The 23,207-nt window shown below is 45.8% G+C and overlaps 1 protein-coding gene across 2 annotated transcripts in view; it reads left to right on the top strand.

The window, feature by feature from the left end:
- The first annotated feature begins 17,151 nt into the window (after positions 1–17,151).
- RapGAP1 (Rap GTPase activating protein 1) overlaps positions 17,152–23,207 on the top strand; it is a 307,901-nt gene continuing 301,845 nt past the window's right edge. The window contains exon 1 of one of the 2 annotated variants that reach the window (XM_065451496.1): positions 17,152–17,652. The gene's annotated coding sequence lies outside the window, so the exon portion shown is untranslated. The remainder of the gene's footprint in view (positions 17,653–23,207) is intronic. The other variant, XM_065451481.2, reaches the window with a different exon arrangement.

Here is a 23,207-nt window from a genome sequence, read left to right on the forward strand (position 1 = left end):
ACGACTCTTATTTCCGGTTGCCAATTTCGCACGAAAAGGGCTGTACAATTAGGGAAAAGCCGGACGAGGTAACGGGTGACAGACACATTGCTTATGGGTTTCACGGTTACTGCAGGCTCTGATGATGGACGCTGTTTCGCCTTATTTTATTTTCCACCTTATCTAACCCATATCGCGGGTGTATGGTTCCGAAGATCTACCAGCGTAGCGGCGAGCCGTTACTCGAGGAAATCGTGAAGCAAAAGGAAAAGTTACACGCAACTGGCGTTTTCTCCGGCCGCTACTCGTTGCACGGGCATACAGACCGGCTGACTACAAACCGAATCGCTTTCCCGGTCCCTGAATCAGTCTAAACAAATAAGGTTGAACTAACGAAGCAACAGCGATGCGCGTGATCGTTGAATATGTGGTAACAACTGAACACATCTTGAGTTAATCACGCGGGCACCAAATTGAGGAGAAAACTGGCCTTCATACCCCAGGAGGTGCCGATGACTACCGCCATCCAAAAAGAGTGAAAAAATTGACAACCATTCCCTTCTGTGAAGATGGAACGGCAGCGAAAGCTGACGGCAGTTACAGCTCTCACACGAAAAGCAAAGTGCTTCACCTCCGCCGCGGGTTGGCCCCAAGGTATAGTGCAATGCCGGGCGACCTGCGGCGGAGGTGACGCAGGCGTTAAGCGCTCCCGGCACGTGGGCCCATCCCTATGATCCCGAAGGGCGCATTACATGTTCCCGAGCCCACAGGGATATGTGCCATTGAGCTTGGACCCTTTCTTCACTATCACCAGGATTGGCCCACATGATGATTTTTGCTGCTGACGGACGCTGAAAAAACTACGGAAGGTTAGTCAAATACAGCTTTCGCTGTAAAAGGCAGTGAAATGTTGACCGCCGAATAGATTGATTTGTCGGCGCTTTAGGCATGTGTGTGACAAATGGTGACGTGGGCCGAGAGGGGGGGGGGGGGGGAGGGGTGTGCCTCTCAATGTCGGGGGTGGGGGGAGGGGAGGTCCCGACGGGCCTCCCTCTGGGTACGTGCCTGACACACGCCACTTCTTCCTTGTGCGTTATAGATTAATCGACTATGCTTTCTGAACCGAGGTTGGGGGACGGATTCGAACTCCTGTACACTACGAAATGTTAAATAACGAAGCCCGCGTGAGGCACGCGAAAAGGGAGCACGTATATTCTGGAAATCGGGGAGAGTGGGCGATGGAGTCGCCCTGAAATGGACGTTAATGAAAACTTGAAGCGCAGCTTCATTTGCATACAGCGTCCATGCAGGCAGCGAATTGAGTCAATATGGCGCGGCCGCCTCGACATCTACCGGGCGAAAGAAAAAGCAAGAAAAAAAGGCGAAAGAAATAGAAAAAAGCAAGATGGAGAAAGTAAAAGAAACGAATTTTTCTCTGCGAGTATTCTCGCTCTGATTGCATTTCTTGGTTCTTTCTTTCTCTGCTCCTGGATTCATCACCGAATGACCTGAAATAAAGCATCTCATTTGCAAGCAAATGAGGTCGCTCGGGTTGAAAGACAAAAGCAGGCGACGACGGGTCGAAGTATAGCGGGAAAATTATTTAGGCGCCAGCAACGATGAGAATACGAGCTGCACTTTCCCCCTATACCCTCCGCAGTGCGTGGAATTTCTGAGAGCGTATCGAAAGGTACGGACTGACGGCTGAAATAAAGAACTTTGCTTGCGCTAGAATTATCTCTGACCAACAAAATAAGAGGTTTTACATGGGCTGACATAGCCATATTGAAGAAGACTTAAACGGGAGCAGCGCTACGTGGAGATTGTGACAGGTAGGCTGATTCTAAATGAAGTATTTCGTAATGAAGCATGATTTTTTTTTCTTAATTTGTTCACGTTATTTATTGTTTTTTTTTGCGAACTTGCGGCTGGCAGTTATACCGTCCCTATGAATTTGGGTTATTCTGCAATGTTTCATTTTTGATGTGCAGACTTACTATGATTATTTTTTTTAACAGGGAGGGCTTAAATAAGGTCGAGACTCCCCGTTCTTCCTTCAGCATGCAGATTGATAAAAAAAGATCTGGGTTTCGAGTATGGAAAATTATCTCTTCAAGTCGCGGACAATGAATTCACGAAGTGCCACAGCAGAGTGCTTTCACAATTTCTCGCCAACAATTGCGCAACCGGTCTCTGTTTAAACATAAATAGGTAGGCATATTGCTGTAGATAAGAAGCTGGAAGGAAGTTCCCAAAGACGGAGATATGATCAAGGAATGAAAGAGGCCGTCCAAAAAAAAATAATAATAATAATTGCAGACTTTGTAAGGCTCGTTGGCGTTATCAAATTACATTGTCGGAGGTACCAAAACATTAGAACAATAAATCCAGTATGGTATGGTATGGTGTGATATCGTATTCTATGCTAAAACTTTATTGAGGTCCTGCAGATCGTCAGTCATCAGGATGCGGGCCGCTCCCACGCGGGAACCGCTAGGCCAAGCCTCTCGGCCGCATCGTGAGTGCTCCCAGAATAATCCAAACATTTCGTTGTAAAGATCAGTACCGAAATAACAGAGTGTAGCCTGTTATACAGCCGTATGCTGGTACTTGGAAAGCATTTTAGCATTTTAGCATTTTAGCATTTTAGCATTTTATCACAGGTAGCTGCAGGGACAAGAGGAAGGTATCGGCACCATGGTGCGCATTCTACAACAGTTTATTCGCTGGTAATTCATACTCTTATACGCCGAGCGTTTATTCGCCCACCACTCCTACTAGAAACGTCGTACTGCGTGTTGTCTAAAAAAAAAATCTGGTCAGGAAGTAAACATAGGCTGCGCTTAGACAAATTTCATCGCTATTTGTCATGGCGTGAGGTTCTATTACTTCTCTGACAACTTCGCATTCGCCTCGCGCCAGAATTGCTTATCCTTCGAGCAAAGGCGCGCAGCCGCACCCCTGACAAGAAACTGAGCGATGACCGTTTCGGTAATTAACGTTAAGTTTCCGCTCGCTAAGTCGATCATTTTAGCAACAGCCCGTCAATACTATATAGGCCCCTGCTTCCACTTGACAACGGGAGTTCATAGACAACCGCGCTTGTACGCCTTCGCCTAGCCGTTTATATACGATTCCGCTTCGAGCAAAAAGGCAGAGCCTCTCGGCATGAGTCGGCTAACCGACACATCTCGCTTATTTCATTCGTTTCAAGAAGCACTATACTGCCGCATTCAATTTACGAGCAGTCTCCCTGACGGGATGCGCCGTCCTATGCAACTATGGCACAACTGCAAACTTTCTATTTTAGTAAAGGTATATTCATGAACATTAAAGGAGCACTGAAGACAAACACTGAATCAGTGTATACTGTTAAGGTATTTGTACGACACCATATTTCCGTTAATTTAGAAGTAACAGGTTTATTCTAGAAGAGAAAATGAAAGTAAAAGTTTCTTTTCTTTCAATGAAGTACCGGCACCTCAGGGTCAGTACGTCAGTGTCATGCCCCGGATTTCAAATAATATTTCATACGTGTAATGGCGTGCCCAAAGGTTCTTGTTAGCTGCTAAGTTCAGTCTATGGCTCTTTTAGAGTACGATGTAGTAAATATCTTGCGATAAAAATTAACTAGGCGGCAGCGGACGCCGTCATAAATCTAGGACGTCACAGCGAACTGGCGTGGAACATTAAGGTGGCGTTGCCACCTGTCTTCCTTTCTTGCGCATTATCTGACTTTTCAAGCCTACTCTTGCAGCAATAGCACATTTATTTTCATTTTTATATATGTTTAATTTCTGTGGTAGCGTAATTTAGGCAAGTACTCTAGAATGCTTCCTCAACGAACGCCTTTACAACGAAATTACCTGTACAACGAAGGATTTCGTAAGTACCGGCTGACTTGCTATCTTCCATGTGTATTGTGAACTCTTCTAGAGCGAAGACCCTTACAAGAAATTCGCCTTTACAACTAAGGCATATAGGCGACCCAAATGCAGTACTGGTTTGTTGCTTTACAACGAACTCACGTAACGGCGCCACAATTTGCCTTGGTAGGAGCCGCAAAGGGGTGGCACTAGGGAGCCTTCATACACGCGAAGGTTCCCTAGGAGGTGCGCACATCGAAAGCGCCTGCGAGAGGGAGGATCCGGACGCCACAGCAGCAGTGGTAGACACCCCCCTCGCCGTGATGATCCATCTGCTCGGAATTGACGAACGACCGACTACGTCATCACGGCCATCATGGACGCGATTACGACAAAGATCAACAAAGGCGGCAGTGATGAAGAGGCAGCAGAATTACCTAGAATTCTGGCGAAGCTGCAGCTCACGTTAATTCCGGATTTCGCCGCTATACATGCCGCGAACCTGGTTGCCATAGCGCCGGCCGTAGTCGCTCATTACGCCAAACTAAGTGCGCAGAAGAAAATTAGCGACTTAATTCGCTAAGTATCATTTGAATTCATTCTCAATAAAGATTTTCTTTTGCTGAAACGTGCTTATAGCCTGCTTTATAGCGAGAGGTCCGGTGCGCGACCTTTACAAGGAAGTGGCCTGCTTAACAAAGTATTTTATAGGTAACGAGCACTTCGTTATGAAGGCCTTTGACTGTATGGCTCGATTTTCTCTTTGATGTCCCTTTAACTGGAGCTTGCTTTAGTTTCTGTACGACACTTCCACGGGAAGCCTTCAGCAAGAGAAACCTGTAATGCCTTCGGATATCCAGCTGAGGACATGCGTTACAACTGCATCTTTAGCCGGACGCATACACTTCGTGGACGCAGTTTGAAGCAAGTATATTGGCCTCCTTACAGAAGCAGGCAGAATTAGAAGGCCTTTACAAAAGAAGCAGTGCGACGTTTGCGCAGGAATGGTATACGAATGAGCACTGCAGGCATATAAGTTAACTCACCCTGGTGTCACTGTCTTCCGCTTGTCCCTGCTTACTTGCGCTATAATATGCTTTCCGAGTTGTCTGCTGGTCTGATGTCCGGGCAAGTCTTTGGCTTGACTCGCAATCCGTACAAGCACTTGAGAGCAAAAATTACAGGCCCCCTTGATCCGCTTGCTCTCTGGCAGATAGAACGACAACCTTCGTCGCGAAGTTACAATCGCTACCGCGAAATTACCGCTGCCGCATGTAATTGAGTAAGTGATTAATTAATTACCTAGTTAATTAACTAATTAATTACCGCATGTGACCCATTGCCCGTGCCAATGATAAAGTGCTAGCATGCATGAGAACATTACTTTAGCTCTTCCCACTTCTAAATAGCTAACATATAATTGCTAATCTCATATTACCAGCACCATTCTAATATAAATGGTATTCAAACTCAATATCGCTGACAATAAGTTAATTCTAGCTTTATTTATTTATTTACTTCTTTACTTCTGCTTCTCCCTCCAGCCCGTCCCCACTGATAGGATAAATGACTTTAATTATGTTTAGCCACCCTTGTTCATACAGGGATAGGCATAGAAGCATCATTTAAACAACTTGACTATATACCTCACATCACGTACATTCTAAATGACAGCTACAAACGGGCAGAAGTATGCGCGTATCACACAAGAAACTACGCAACAGCAGAATAGCAAGGGGGATCAAATCGAATTTTCCACTCTAGTTAACCTCGCTGTCTTTCTCCTTACCTTCGCCCTCTCTGACTTAGCTGCCTGCAAGAGCTGCTGCTATGCGTTGTCTTGCAGCTTTCTGCCACTTTGTTGTGGAGTTATATATATATATATATATATATATATATATATATATATATATATATATATATATATATATATATATATATATATATATATATATATATATATATATATATATATATATATATATACACACATACATATTGCGTTTCTTGCCATGAAAGTTCTTCCAAATGACGCATTTTTGCAGAGCAAAGCTGGGGCTACATGAATTCAGTACCAAGCTTCAGTATATTGTTGGGGCCGCCGCAGTAACACAACAGTGCACTGGATGACGTGTGCGCAAGCCTTCACTGCCATAGTAACCCTAAAGAAAAAGGGGCCTTCGCAAAGCAGCTAATCGACCCCATTTTCCCATCGCTTCAACTTACTCGTCTGCCTCGCGTTGCCTGTGACGGTGGGATAGACGCCGCCCTATAGACTATACTTGGTAAAGCGCCGCATGCAACGTGCGGTCCAGATGCTTTCGGCTCCCACCGGTGGCAAAGTTGTCTTTCATTCAACCAGCGCTGCCTATGTTCCTCTGCTAAAAATATGAATGGTATCGCTCATTAAACGCTTAGTTTATAAGGAAGTATACAGTTCTCCTAGAGCGATGTCACTTCCCCCATGCTGTCTTTTGGCTTCATAGTTTTTTTTTTTTATTAAACACGGAGCCCGCTCACTTTTTATTTTTCTCTTTCTGTTACATTACGAAGAATTTCGCAGGTGCCAGGGTCACCGTTATGTATATAGTGGCTTGTGCACTGACGCTCAATACACTCCCCCGTGACTTCGCAAGGTCTCTGCAATCTCAATTGCCAATATGTTTCGGAACTTGGTGTACGCTGTGGACTATGCTGCTAACATGCTTCCAGCTCACTGTGCTGTCCGTTGTTAAGCGATGAATGACAGGCATTCCTGCGCAGTATAGCGTGGCGTGCCAAAGAAGAGGGTCGAGCTTGTGGTACTCCCTTGCAGCTAGCGAACGTAGAGGCGTGCCGTAACTCACTCACTTCTAAAGCATTTATATGGCGGGAGCTTTCCCGGCCTGCACTGAGAGAAAAGAACAGCCCGTACGGCACCCGCGGCCTGAAAAGATGCCGTAAAAACTTCGGAAGGCCGTGAATGCTTAGATATCAGCAATACGTAAAAGCGAGAATGCAAATGAATATTGTCGCATAGGGTGCGATATGCCTGCGGCACTGAGCCAAGCACGCACGCACGCACGCACGCACGCACGCATGCGTACTGCGTGCCTGCGTGCGTACTTGCATGCGTGTATGTGTCTTGCACGTGTTTCTCTCAGTGCATGTGTTCGTGTGTGTTACACATCCACAAAAACATCGCAGCGAGCGCGACGCTATCGTACTGAGACCTACTCTGCAGTCTGATGTCGTCGACGGAACGGTACGGTACCTGTATACTCTCAGCGCCGGCAAGAAGGCTCCGAAAATGCTTGCGTGGGCAAGTATGTTGCTGACGCAGGGATCAATGTTTGACGTATCCAGAAAAGCTTTATTTTCTTTCGCCTTTTCATTACCATGGTTTCCGTCAGAGGCTCCTTGTTTCGTCTATTGTTCTGTGTGACCCAAACTAGGTCGCTCGCACTGTCTTCCCTTTGCTCTCCTGTCATTCTTCGCTTGCTGATTTCCGCTTCAAGACGGGAAGAAAGAAAGGCGATACGGTGCTGGACGAGTACAAAAAGAGAAAGCGGCGATAGACACAGCAGCCTGAACCCCAGTGACTAAAGGACGAATGTACCCGCCCTTCCTCCCACGTCTTTACTCTATATACGTACAAGTTCCTTTTTTCTTTCTTTAATTGTACGCACATTATTTTTTATTTTTTCGCCACCTACACCACTAACAGCCATTGTGAACCAGCAACCCCTATGGGTTCCGAAACGTCAATTAACTCGACTTTCTTTTACTTTTATATGCCACCTAACCAGACGAGTTTTCGTCTAACTCTTGACTCCGTGACACGGAGTATCACGGAGTAATTTCAGGAGAAGCCGAAGCACCTCTCTCCTAAATATCCAGTGCCCTCGTAGGAACGCAATGTTACTCGTGCTTGCGTGTGGGCCCATCTTGAGTTTCGGTCCATCTATTGACAAATGTCGTTATATTTAAAATTCCCAACATTCTATGGAACAGTGGTCGATGTCGCCAAGTATACTTGACAATGCACACGCGGTGACCTGCCAAGCTCTTGTCTTGCGCCGCCGCGGTGGGAAAGAGGGCAAATGATAAATGAAAGGTGGGGAGGTTAACCATGGCTGAGCCCGGTTGGCTACACTGGGGAAAGGAAAAAGGCTACGGAAATATTAAAAGAAGAAGAAAAAATCCACTGGGGATATCGTTCGGCCACTCAGTCCGGATCACAGACGCTGTCTCAATCCGATAGCTTTCAAATATCGCAGCAGCGCTTTTGTGGCCTTTTGTAGCTGCCATATGCGAGGCCATGGTCCCAAGATCTTGTTCAAAGTGAACGGTTTTCTGTCTAACTATTTGAGAGCTGTGCAGAGGTCGTGTCTTTCATTTTCAAAAGATGGGCAGTAGCACATATGTTCTGTAATTTGCGCTGACCCTGTGCGGATGTGATAAATTAGGGCGGATTTATTTTAAATTAATTGGCGTAAGCTGACCTGCTTCAGTAGCTCTTCTTGCTTCCTCCGTAGCGGCCCGCGCTTCCCGCTTTAAGGCAACGGGGAACGAGCAGGCATTGCTTGGAGGTGTACAGTGTAGACGGTGCAGATGTCCAGACACTCGTCAAGGGAGCACTCTCCTCGCGGTTCCATACTGCTGCCGAATGATTAGGAGGAGGCCAGCGGGACGAGAGGCGGCGCGGCATGTTATAAAAGTCGCCGCGTGTGGTCGCATCCAGCAGGTTTCGTACCACGTGTTATCGCTATTAAAACTTCTTTCTGGGCGAGTTGGTGCACACTTGATTTGACAACTATAACAGCGCTAACACATGCATCCGCAAAGGAACAAGGACGAGACGCAAGTGCTGTGGACGCATGTGTTAGCGCTGTTACAATTTTCAAATCGAGTGTTATCGTCAATGTTGCCAGCGCAGTCCGGAGCACGCGCCTAGTGCGTTCTATAGAACCTTGATATCCGTATACCCTCCGTGCACTCACGGCAACCATACCGAGCAGCGCGTCTGTATTTAAGTGGGCGTTAATTCTCACAGGCGGTGTGAACCGGGGTCTCAGCAGAGCGCTTTCAGGTTCTCGCCAAGTTTAGCTGATAACGTTGATCCCTACCTAAAATATTTCGAATCTCGGAAAGCCTCACCACATATGGGAGCGTCTGTCACTGCCCAGCCAGTAACTAAATTAAAAAATTTAATTATGGGGTTTAACGTGCCAAAACCACTTTCTGATTATGAGGCACGCCGTAGTGGAGGACTCCGGAAATTTCGACCACCTATCTTTAACGTGCACCGAAATCTAAGTACACGGGTGTTTTCGCATTTCGCCCCCATCGAAATGCGGCCGCCGTGGCCGGGATTCGATCCCGCGACCTCGTGATCAGCAGCCCAACACCGTAGCCACTGAGCAACCATGGCGGGCGCCAGCAATTAAGCAAAGCGATGCTATAGAGCCGAGGGGGAAATTCTGCAACAGCGCGAGGCCAATGTGGGAATCAATCAAACCCGTGGTTTCTGCAGGGATCGCGAAACCAGCGCTGTGTCGGGTCAGCTTCGGGCTGATCGGAGGCCCAATGGGTTCGTAGCTACGCATCTTCCGGTATATGCTAAATTCGCCACTCTGAAGCAGTCCCGCGCACAAAGAACGAATGGGAGCCGTAATTATTATGAGGCCTCGTCGGATTCGGAACACCTATGGTGAAGGCGTTCAGCCTACCCCGAATTCGCAAAGGTTCAAACGCACAAGTATCGCCAGGCCCGCCATTTCGAGAAGTGAAACACTGTGCCATTACGGGATTCCCGTCGAAGTTCCCCAAGCGCTAGCGACACGTCAATCATCCACTTGAATTGTCAGTGAACTTACACCGTCCTTACACACCACCTGCTCCCACGCTGGCTATGTGTAAAGACAGTGATCAATCGACTGATCAATCAATAAATCAATGAATCATTTATTTATTTATTTATTTATTTATTTATTTATTTATTTATTTATTTATTTATTATTAATCAATTAATCAATCAAATAAACCTTTATTTCCGCTCTGATGGGCATAGAGCTACAGAAAAAGAAAAGCCGCATAACTTGACAACCTTGATGATGACCCAATGAGTAAGAAATGGTGCAACTTGATACGAGAAAAAAAGATCATGGCAGTAATTTACAATAACGTCAAAGTGAACATTACGACGATACGGCGCACGACTAGCGTCACGAACGTCCACTTGCTATGTGGCAAGAAGCAAGCAAGCATATAGTGTGCTTGGTTCTTGCTTCGGGTACTGTATTTATTTATTTATTTATTTATTTATTTATTTATTTATTTATTTTTCATTCACGTTCCGCAAAGTACTTGAACATAGGCCTCAACTGGCGCTCTTCATTGAAAGCAGACGTGTTTACTTTCATTTTTTTATGTTGATTAGTTTTCTCTTTCGTCGCGCTCAAGAATTATTGCGTTTTATGAGCCATAACCGCGATATGATTACGAGGCACGCTGAAGTGAGGAACTCCAGATTACCCCCTGGGTTACCCAATGCATAGTACATGGGCGTCTTTCTTTTCTCATTTTTTCCTTTCTTTTTCTTTCTTTTTCTTTCTATTTTTTCTCCCCATTGAAACGCGGCCGCCGTAGCTGGGCCTGGAATACGCATTCTCGGGTTCAGCAGCGCAACTCCATAACCAGTACAAAACCCCCAGCAGGTCTTTCTCCGCGATCCTGATAACGACCTCTGTGTCCCGGGCAAAAATCTTGCGCGTGACCACTTCTCTGCTCAGTGTCATACCTGCGTACGTTCGGGCGGCTGTTGTGTTAGGGTAGCTATAGTTTCGTAATCAATTATTCAGTCTTTATAAGTGTCATGTAAAGGCGAAAGACTTCGGGGGTGAGGGTCACACCCACCAAACTCACCCCCCCTGCACCCCCCCCCCCACTCCCCGTTTGTGACTCTCGCATGAAAACATCTCTGTGCGTGAGGTGGGGCCACGAAAACGCAGCTCCTGGTCCAAAGGCGGTGTGGTTCGTATCCGGGAACGTGCTGAGTCATGCCTTTGGCAAGCGCGGACTTTTCACATAGGAAAACATAACCATTAATCTGACATAAACAATGATCTGAAATTCGGAGCACGTGCACGAATGATGTCATTAAACGCCGCAATGACTGTACGACGCGAGATTGCTGCAACTAATCATTATTCTTAATTTAAAAGCTCGCATGCTGTTTATTGCCTGATTGTGAGCATAATGATTAAAATGCAGCAAGTTAAGAAATTAGCGCGTTGATTATTTCGAAAAGCAGGCAATAACAACATTTATGTTACCTTTCTAATACATCAAAAGGTACCTTTTAAAAGAAAACACCGTATTTATTCATAATTATTTTTTTTGTACCTTTGTTTAACGTGGTGAAAGATTTGCTCATCGTGAACGACGACAGTGAATATGCGCATTTGATGATTTAAAGGATTGATAGGCGTCAGCAAATAATTAATCACATTTCAACGACATAAATTTTACTTTAAAGAATCGAATTTGATGCTCAGGCGTCAGGCGCCTGTAATTTCACTTTCTCCGCCTGCCCAGGTGGTGTTCCATGATAACGTCGGTCTTAAATCATCGAACACACATCGTCTATACATGATTAATTTTCGCATGCAGACGATATTACGAAACCAACACAGCAACATAGTTCCACTTTAGAGTTGATTCTATACCGGCGACAGAAGTTTCGAAGATGAAAGCAGCAGCTTTGAAGTGGAGCCCACGCATTTCTCCGTTCCCTCTGCTATACGGCGTCATAATGAAATTCGATTTGCGTGACAGATGTAGGGTCAGCTGATAATTTTTATATACCTTAGTTATGTTGACATGCAACACTTTGTGCTCGCTTGTTTGACGACCAGCGCATTCCTCGTTTCGCGTTCACTTCGGGTTTTCGATACTGCGAAGCGTATGCCGCCGTAGTTTATCATTCATACATTTCTTGAGTTGTAATACCTTCGTTACTGTCAAATGTTGCGTGGTTGGAAGTCTTTCTCTGTTAATTCGCTCATTCAGCGATCCCCCTTAGTAACTGCCATGAAAATTAGCACTAACTGCTTCTCTTTTTACAGCGAAGTTGTATAAGTCTAGGATCTAGGGTTTCGTGGCGTCTGTGTGCAAAACTATCATCGTGTGGGCCGATCCTGGTGATAGTGCAGAAACGGTCCAAGCTCACTGGTACATAACCCCTTGGGCTCGGGGACCTCTAAGGTGCCCTTGAACTACCCTTGTCACATCTGGGACACAAATTACCATTACATCAATGGCTCGAGCCTCGTCGTCTTCTTCAACAGCTGGCTGGTTGGCGACCCTCGGCGCAAACGTGCGATCGCGCTCGTGCCAGTGCTCCCACGTTCCTCGTCGTCTTCCACAGCTGGTACCGTTGCCGCTCATCATTCCAGCGTATAATTTCACTTATATATATATATATATATATATATATATATATATATATATATATATATATATATATATATACGAGGGTTCACGCCTCGGGCAAACAGGGGAACGGGATGCGGGCGAACAAGGATGATTAAATGAATGAAAAAAAAAATTGCGGATCTACCAAAGTCCAGGAGGGATCGATAATGTGGTCCCTGTCTTCCAAGCAGTAATGGCTATAGGATTATGTGGCGAAAGTCTCGCTGCTGCGAGGTGCCGGAGACTGGTCGGTTTCAACGCAGAGTAAGCCCACAGCAGGTGGTGGATTTCGGCTTCGGCATTGCGTGACTTGCACACTTTCACTTTTCTGTCGTCTTAATGGGGAGGCCGCGTTTACGGGGATGTGAGCCATTGCTTAAGGAAGTATGAGCCATTCATTGTCTTACGTGACAGAGTAATTTATTAACAGAGGTGACACGCCAATGTGTGTGCGCCCCTATATCGTCCCGATGGCCACAGATCAGGACAATAAATATGTTCGTACCTTTGTTCAAAATTCTGTGTCACCTCTGTGTCACCTCTGTGTCGTGCGCTAAACAGCTTCGCTGGTCATCCACCTTCACAGAGTGGAATGGTTCCCGAAATTTCTTTTCACCCGCCATGGTTGCTTAATGGCTATGGTGTTATACTGCTGAGCACGAGGTCGCAGGATCGAATCCCGGCCACGGCGGCCGCATTTCGATGGCGGCGAAATGCGAAAACACCCGTGCACTTAGATTTAGGTGCACGTTAAAGAACCCCAGGTGGTCAAAATTTCCGGAGTCCTCCACTACGGTGTGTCTCATAATCAGAAAGTGGTTTTGGCACGTAAAACCCCATAATTTTTTTAAAATTTCTTTTCCCATCTCGTAAATTCGCGAACTTCTTTGGAGCTATGCGTTTTCGCCGTCATAATCGTGCATTACGTTTACAGAAAGAAAGAGAGACAGAAAGGCTGAGTAACGCAGCTGCACGGGCAAAAATAACTCCGTCCTGACCGAAGCAAGCAGCTGCGCTTCAACTGCACATGTCCTGCGTAGAATTCACCCGCAAAATTACGGAAAAAATATAAAAAAAGAAAGAAAAGCGTAGAAGGCAGACAAAACATGGGAAGAGAGGAGGCAGCCGGTCGCAGCTGCAGCCTGTATGTAATGCGCAAAAACCAGCAACCGGGGGTAAAAAGAAAGAAGGTCGCTCAAGCTGCACGTATACCCGGAGAAGCGACATCAGCATTTGCGCGCCGAACCTATACAACGAGTGCAGGCATGCGCTTAGTAATACGTATACTTTATACAGCCGGACTCGGCACACACCGGTGCATTTCGGGAGGTGTACACTGTATGCTGCGTTGCCGCTGCACCGTACAGTGTTTCAATAGTTCTGCTCTTAAATTAATTTATAAGGCGTTTTGCTAAACGCACTAGCCATAAAAGCGAAGGCAAACGGAAACAGCTGTCGTAAACTGCCGTGAGTATTGTGGCGTCGGATATACACCAGTCGAAAAGGGGAACCGGCCTGGAACATTTGGCTCCGTCATATGCGAACTTGCAGCAGAAGCTTGATGTGGGCGACTTGGTTTTGCATACTTGATGAAAAGAGCGCTACGAAGACGCGGACTAAAAGAACAACATGTACGACGGACAAGCGCCTTGTCCGTCGTACATGTTGTTCTTTTAGTCCGCGTCTTCGTAGCGCTCTTTTCATCAAATATGCGAACTTCTTCGAGCAGGTTGGGCTGATATTTCCCTTTAGGAAAGGCTTTCCGAACTTCGTCTCTTTCGTTTGGTGTTTCGCGCGCACGTCAGTATACATGAGTGCACTGCGCAAGCTCCGACGACGTTCCAACTTTCAGCTTCGCAATTTCTCAGTGGTATTTGGGGCCAATCAAAGCGTGTACACACGTGCCGATGCCTCGTCACAGCGGGCATTCCTGAGCTTCGCAAACGGATGAGAGCGAGGCGTCACGAAATGTGCACGTGACAGCGGCGTTCGTCGCGCACAGGTTTCAGAGCCGTCTGCCCGTAATGTGTGAGCTGGCTCGCATATCGGCAAAACAAACGAAACTGCAGAGTGATGTAACGCCCACCGCCAGGCTTGCGAAGTTCGCGCTGTCAAAAATTTGTGAGGAGCTAATTAAAGACGTCTCCAGAGCAACATGAAACAGTTTCGCGCTTTTCCCTTCGTTCTACGATGAGATTTTTCCGCTTCAAGTTGCAACGTGCACGGCTGTGGATTGGTTCGCAGGTAACCTAGTCAGTGTAAACACATCAAACACGCAGCTTATACGTTTTCATATTCTTTAAAATCCCTTCTGCCGAATCCCGCGAGATGGAGGAAAGGTTCGTGAAAGCAAGAAAGTGTCGTCCACCCGAACGTAGCACGAAGCTTCAAGGGAAACCCATACGGGTTTCTCAGACGGAAAGCTTCGCAGGCCAGCAAAAAAAAAAAAAAACACACATCTTGGTCCGGGATACGCACACGGGACCAATTCTCTCACCATCGCGCTGCTAGAGTTACTGTATATGCTACCTACGGTAGCATATACAGTAATACTACGTAATACAGTAATACTACGTATTACTACGTAATACAGTAATACTGTATGTACTACTATTACTACTACGTATACTACGTATTACTACGTATTACAGTACTACGTATTACTACGTAATACAGTAACTCTACGCGCTGCGATCTGCTAGCGCCTCCTGGTTAGCTCAGACGGAAGAGCGACCACCCCGGAAAGGCGCTAGTCCCGGGTTCGAATTCCGGACGAGCCCGAATTTTCCCTCAGCGGCGAAGCATTCTTACTGAGAAACCCGCATGGTTTTCACTTGTAGATTCGTGCTCACGCTCCGGTGGATCACAATTTTTCCTTCCATGTTTCGATGAAAGTGCATTTAGGCCACCGAATGCTCTTACAAACACGTCCGGCTGTTCTGTTTGCAATTGCAACCCCGTTGCCTAAACATCTTCAGTCAACCAATTCTCCATAAACTTCGGTAGTTACCTCATTTGGAAATCGCGTCTTGGATACTTTTGCCGGAAACTCAGATCAGTGTCTTGTGTGCTCTACACCATCCGCCACTACATGCCATTGTCCGTTCGCAAAGTGATCGTCCACACAGTGTGATCCAGTATTGAATTTTAACTATGGAAATTTACTGGATTTGTTCCGCACACTCGCAAACAGAGTTAATTTAGTTTTGTGCTCTCTGCTAAACACTATCACACACCTTCGTTTAGAAAAAAACAAAACACGAGAAACGTCGTGTTAAAAACATTCACTGTATACCTGACTTTAACAGCTTACTTGGAACCACCCTACTTACGCATCCTTGGCACAGCTCTCAGAAGTTTGCGCATATTACCACCATCCAGCCTAAACAACGCTGGTGTGTATTCCTCGCCGGTCAACAAAATGTGCAAAAGAACGCGCGATCATTAGGTTCCGTCCATTTTGCGCCCTCTATGAGCAAGTGCACGTCACGCTAGTGCTACGCGTGATCTAAAGAAGGTAGTACGATTTACTCCTGTTCGTGCGATTTGTTTACTGTTGCTCGCGTCCTTTAATATCCAAGAATAACTGAATTTGTAACCAGGTCCTGTTATTTTAAATTATCTTTTTATGTATTTGCTTTACACAAATGTGTACCAGTGCTGCTACCTTTTCGTTTTGCTCTGTGGCCTCATTACTTGTTATAGTTGCCCGCTTCTGTTTACTGCCCTGCGGAATGCTCTAGGAATAACTGAAATATTGACGGCCTCTTATTGGGCAGTTTTTTGTTGTTATGTTTGTACTTGTGCCACCTATTCCTTTCCTCTGCAGATTCTTTCTTTGAAATAGAAGTCAGTATAGTTCGCGGCCTGCAAAGTGCACCAAAAGTAATTGAAATGTCGACGGTGTCTCATTTTTTTTTTCCTTCATAGTTTGGTTCATACTTCCTGTGACACCTCGCTCGCTATGCAGAATCCTTCAGCACATTGTTTGTTTTCTTTCGTTTTTGCCATTTTGAAGGGTACATGGACTTACGAAAATGGCCGCTACAATATCTGCTTTCTTTGACTTTGCTTTCTTATCTGTTGGCATTTCATAACATCGTTTGAATTGGTTTCCTTGTCCTGTTGCCTTCGTCTAGAGTAGTTTGTTGTTGCCTGCCATGCCCTGCCAATGAAGCCCAATGCGATATTGGCAGGCCTGATTCTTGTACCTTTTCATTGAATGCTCTCAATAACATTATTATTATTATTATTATTATTATTATTATTATTATTATTATTATTATTATCTGGGCGGTCCTGTGTGCCAGAAATTTCGAATGGCAGAAGGTGCGAGAACTTTCCACCCCGATTCTCAACGCTAGATAAGCACACATGTTTCACGCAGAGAAAAAGAGAGAACGTTTTCTATCATTATCATTTAAATCAACAATGGGTCGCTGTGAATCGCGTCCACCGCAACCGACACACACAGCGTAACGTGACGTCGATGGATCAGGGACAGGATGAAAGCGGCGTGGCAGCGGAAGGTCGTTCCAAAAGGTCGTTCAGCACGGCCAGAAATTCGAAACATCCGGGGTTGGCTCCTTTCTCACCTCAGCCCCCGAGCGTCCGGCTCCACGTGTGCGCGCGGCGAAACGGCGAACGCGATTGCGCGCGCGTGATAGTTCCCAATATTCCCTAGCCTAGGGAATGAAACGCCCTCGTCGCGCGCACACACGCACGCACGCACGCGCAGCGACGACCACCGACGCGCGCGCGCGCACACACACTCAGCGGCGCCGGCCATATTGAAAGTGTGTGCGCCTGCGCCGGGTCCAGCAGCGCGCGAGAGAGTGCAGGCTGCTGATGCTCTTTGCGCGACGGCAGAAGAGGAGGCGGTGGAGTGCGCGTGTGTGCGTGCGCGCGTTGTTGCGAACCCTCTCCCCGCGGCGCATTCGTCGACTCGGCGTCGTCGGGCTGCGAGATCGCTCGGTGCTCCCCGCTCGGTCGGTGGCTCCGTGGAATCTCTCTCTCGTGCGGGACGCCCCCTTCCTTTTCGGCGGCGGCAGCAGCAGCGAGGAGTGTTGTTCGTCGGCGGCCGGTTTTCAAACACTGTGCGCATCGCTGGGGCGCTGTCACGCCGCTGCTTTTCGGCTTCCGAGACAAGCGGGGCCGAGTGTCTGTTTGTCGTGTGGTGTTTCGCGCCGTCCGAGGCGATGTCATGTGGATAACAACAATCGCCGAGTGACTTGCCCGGCCCGTTGTGGTCGTCGTCTGCTCCTCGTCGCCGCGGGCTCCGCGTGCGGGACGGGTCCTCCCCACCCCGCCGTCGTCTGCTACTCGCCCAGTAATACAGCGCCTGAAATCGGTGAGTGAAGCCACGCTTGCCGAAGCTACACTGTCGAGATCGGTCGTTTTCATGCTGATTTTAAAGGTCGCCCACGTGTTGTAGCCGTGAACATTCACGCGAGTAATCACGTGGTTAATTTTGCATGAGGCAGCAAAGAGAGACTCCGATAAACGAATAATAAAAAAAGGAAAATGACACCTGTGGTTTGCGCGGCACGTAGTTAGTATTCTGTTTCACATTGCGCTTACAATGCGTTTCACAATGCGCCGCGGCTGAGTTTAAATAAGTGATTCGTTACATTTTTTTTTTTTCTCTCTGCCAATAAGTCCTTTTGTCGCAGAGATGTTTCTTTCCTGGACAACGCAGTCATCTTCGCAGGCTTCACGCATTCCCCAAGTGTTCACGACGATGCCATGTGGTGTCTTATCGAAATGAATTTCCGGAACCTTCTAGCCCATCGCTTTTGTGACGAACATGAAACTCAAAATGTCACGCAAGTGTGTGTTTCAGACTACTAGTCCCGTTCTCAGCAACAAAGGGACATCATTTAGCCGCTAAGTGTCAGCAAACAGCTATAACATTTACCGGCTTTCTTTGATAATTATTTTTACCCGCCGTGGTGCCTTCGTGGCTACTGCGACGCCATGATAAACACGCGGTGGCGGGGTCGTATGCCCGCCGCAGCGGCCGCATTTCGATGGGGGTGAAATGTGAGAACACCTGTGTACCGTGCACTGGGTGCACGTTAAGGAACCCCAGGTGGTCTAAATTATTGCGGAGTCCCCACCTGCGGCGTGCCCCATAATCAGATCGTGGTTTTTGGGACGTAAAACACCAGAATTTATTTCCATTACTTATAACAGTGTGTGCTGTTAATAATCGCTACATACATACATACATACATACATACATACATACATACATACATACACGTCATGATCAGAAAGAAATTACAAATCTTGTTCAACACATCGTGTAGAAAAAATAATATTTGAACATGTAATGGTCAGACGTTACCTAGGCACAATACTGACCGAATACCACTATGACAATACAAAACTAGTTATTATGCACCACACATTGGCACATGGGCGGGAGTTAAGTATACAAAACTGTTCCGAGTCCAATATAGGGAATTTACGGAATGGTGATATTGCGTCGCGACCTCACCCGGTAACCCGATATTGATAGATATAGTTTATTCCTCGTGTATGTACTTCGGCGCTCAATAGTTGCTCATTCTGTGCAGCCATTTGCCTTTTTCACGGATGCATTAAACTGTGCACTATCAATGTCCCATAGAATAGAAACGAAGAGATCGCTTTGTGAACGAGTTTCACATGTTGGAAACATAGATGGAAATCATTCTCAATCGCTTGAACGCGAACTCCGACTTATGCACACAGACAGTACATAACAGATAACGCGTCAACGAACTACCACCTAGAGGCACTAAATAGATAAATAAATGAAAAATCCGGCAGATCCCACACCCTGTGGGAATCGATGTTATGCGAAGCAGTGTTCGGCGAGCCTACCAAGTTAACCAAACGACCATGAGAGCAGTAGGCGGCTGTTTCATCACCTGCATGACACAGGTGCAATGATATTCATGTCATCACCTATCATCTATGTTCGTCGTACACTCTTGCCACACTATGCCAGTTTTGGTTCCTACCAAGTTAACAAAATGATCATGAGAGCACCGGGACGTAGACCGCTGCTTCATGACCTACATGACACACATGTCAAGATATTCGTGTCATGACCTATCATCTATGTTCGCCATACACTATACTATACTATACACGTCATACTATGTGAGTTTTGGTACATGCCAAGTTAACGAAACGACCATGAGAGCACCAAAGCATAGGCGGCTAGTAGATACTGTCAAAGTGGCAAATGTTCGCCAAGCAATGCTTCGCATTTAAAAATGAATAAATACAAATGCAATATAAATCACACGAACCTGGCTTGCCCAAGCAATATTGTAAGCGACTACAAAACCTGTAGCGAGCACGAGTAATAAATTTGTATCGCTTGTGGCTCGCGATGGATGCCTTTAGGAGAAATAAATATTACCAGGGAGTTTCTCGGTCATTGTTGGCGAGTGTGTCCAGTGCACCCTATCCAAGCAGTGCACGCGTTGTGTTTAGTTACAGAGAGACAGGGCACCACGTGAAAGAGTTGCAGTACTGTAGTGTGGCTAGCTTTTGATTAAATGTGCATTTTTTTCTTGCTTTTAGAAAATAAGCTAGGTGATACTTCGCTTCATAAAACCGTAATTCATTGCTAATTTGCAAGTGAAGTAATACATGCCTGGGGGTGCATGTACTGGGGGTACTCGTTACATACACCATGAATCGGCGTCCTCATTCCAGAATCAACAATTAAAATAACGCTCTATGGTTTCATCGCTTTATAAGGTGTTTCTCCATTAAAGCTAACTGATCACTATGTGCGTGCTCATGCTCCTTGTATTATTCTTTTTTTTTCTTTTTGAGGAGGGCTGTCTTACGACATGGATATAAAAAAAATATCAATGAAGTTCACTAAGTGTCTGTAATTAGAGTCGTCTTCAATCCGCTTGCTAAAGTCAGAATGCCGGTCGCTGCCGAGATCAGACCATCTGAGCAGACTTGTACGTAACGAATGACATGTAATTAATTAATTATAATCAAATACGTTGTTTTGTAATATTGTAATTTACTGATAAGTTTATTTACTCAGGAACGCGCACTGTAATTCAATTGCTTTTTTTTTTATTAGCCGATTACCTGTAACCTGTTACATTTTTTAGCTTTGCGCACTTAAATTTCGCGGGAACTACAGTGTTCAAAGGGTACACATGGGTCACTTGCTTCCTGCAATCAGTGTGCTGCAGCTACGTCTCGATCACCTGAACTTGGTAGACTTGCACATTTGTACACCTCTCTTGGAAGTCCGACCTCTGAGCTTTCTTCTTATCAAAAATGTGTATCTCTCTCTCTCTCTCACTCACACACACACACACACACACACACGCACACACACACACACACACACACACACACACACACACACACACACACACACACACACACACACACACACACACACACACACACACACACACACACACACACACACACACTCTTTCCCAGAAGCGCTTTTAAGCGGCCTTCAAAAGCGTTAATAGCTGTTGCGCAATTCTTCTTCGCTTAGTGCAGTCTATACAACTTCTCCAATCTGGTTGTGGTGGTTGTGGCGGTGGATTGTCACAAGCAGTTTAATCTTAAAGATCGAGGGCGGCGATAGTTCCGGCTGGGCGTCGCTTACAATGTTATTGCGATGTACGTCACCACGTGCCCATAAAACCAGTATATGTTAGGATTGCTAGAAGACTTGATGTTTCTTTGCTGGACCACAAGGTCCAGCAAGGTGCACGAAACGACCACGAAACGACCACAGAGGGACCACAAGGTCTTGCAGGCACGCATGCAGAAGGCCCATGTTTTGAAGCTTCCCAAACAGAGGGCCCCTTTCGTATCGATATTTTGGGCTCGCCCACAGAAAGTGCTCAATGTCTCCTGTCGCTTCGCGTACAGTTTGGAGAATTGACACGCCCCGTCTTAAATAACCATGCTGGTTATTTATAGTGCACATGTAAGGGTGATCACTTAGCATTATTGGAGAAACATCTTCGAAAGCATGAAACCATAGAGGGTTATTTTGATTGTAGTGATCGTGGAATGACGATGCATATTCATGGTGTATGTAACGAAGATTTCGTAGACTGCAGGGATGTATTACTTCAGTCGAAACTTAGCAAAGAATTAAGACTTCTTGATGCGAAGCATCGCCTAGCTTTTTTTCTAAAAGCAAGAAAAAGAAATGTACGTTTAATCAAAAGCGAGCCACAGTACAGTAATACATTGATTCCCACAGGACGTGGGATCTGCCGGCTTCTTGTTGATTTATTTATTTATTTAGTTATTTATTTATTTATTTATCGATTTATTTATTTATTTATTTATTTATTTATTTATTTATTTATTTATTTATTTATTTATTTATTTATTTATTTATTTATTTATTTATTTATTCAGTACCGCAATGCAATAGTTCGTTGATGCGTTATCTGCTATGTATCATGTCTGTGTGCATAAGTCGGAGTTCGCGTTTAGGCGATTGACAATTATTTCAATCTGTTTCCAACATGTGAAACTCGTGCACAAAGCGATTGCTTTGTCTCTATTCTTCATCGGACATTAAGAGTGTACAGTATAATGTAATTGTGAAGAAGGTTTATCACTGCACCACAACCACCATCACCGCCACATTGGAGAAATCGTATAGACTGCACTGAGCGAAGAAGAATTGAGCAGATCCTATCTTGTGAGCAAGGTGTTCGTACGTTGCACCACAAACGTTCTTGTATCCACCGCGTTTTCAGTGTCATTGCCAGATCTATTCACAAGAAAACGATGGAATGTTATCGAAGAAAACTCTGGAAACAAATTCTTAACGAAGATAAACAACGTTTGAAGGGCTGCAGAGGACGCATTAAATGAGCCAGTTTAGCCAATTCTATTTACTGTATTTGCGCAACGTTAACAAAAGTAAGGTGGAAAGTAACGTTAAAGTAGCCGAATACTTTTTAGTAACTACTAAGTTGTTCTTGTGGGGCTGTTATTGGTAACTGCGCTTCATTCATTTTTGTCATGAGTGATTGTAATTGTAATCAGTTACTTTTTTTCTCTCTCTCTTTCTCTAACGTGTTCAAGTATGCATCTGAGCAAGGACACCCGGATGTTTCTTCTAGCTGCGTAAATCCCCAGCAGGCGGTACACATCGGTGTCTTGTGTCAGGGTTGTACACTTTATGGAGGGGGCGTCGTCATTGGCGAAGCTGTTTCAATTGCATGCAGGGGTGACAGCGGTGTGGAGGGCTGCCCCAGCCCATATCCTCGTGAAGCAATATTTCACCACCCTTGTGAGGTTTCGGGGAAGGAGGTAGGCGCACGGGTAGATAAGATCACGTGTGTCGCGCCTGAGGGAATATTTTTGGGTTAGTTGAGTGCGCATGTCCGTATTTGTTCCTCTCCTAATGTCATTTCTGTGTGGTCATCAGAAAATCCAATGTTGTAGAAAAACCGGCAAAAAAAGTTGCCAAAGTTTCAAATATAATCGAATAATAAACAAATCAATCAATTCAATAATATCCCGTGGTTAGACCGACTAATAAATGGTGTTCGATAAAATGATTTTCCGGAGCATGCAAAACACTTTTTTTTCATCTCGCTGTCTGTTCTAAATGGCCATGGGTGGAGCAAGCTACTGTGAGGTCAATGGCACACAAAGCGTGAACGAACCCTGACCTGCCTACCAAGTCGGGTACCCCTGCGTATGCAGCTTCTGCCGTCAAAACTACAGTCTACGCAGATAACGAAAGCGGGCTTCGGATAAATTTGACTAATATGTTCGCATGAGGAATTTTAAGAATTAACGGGCCAACGAGAACGTTACCGGAACCGCTGTAATGCTGGAGGATTCGATGCCGCTTGGCGGCGGCGGAAAGTAATTCTAAAG

Source organism: Dermacentor albipictus, chromosome 2 (assembly GCF_038994185.2).
Source record: "Dermacentor albipictus isolate Rhodes 1998 colony chromosome 2, USDA_Dalb.pri_finalv2, whole genome shotgun sequence".
Taxonomy (NCBI): domain Eukaryota; kingdom Metazoa; phylum Arthropoda; class Arachnida; order Ixodida; family Ixodidae; genus Dermacentor; species Dermacentor albipictus.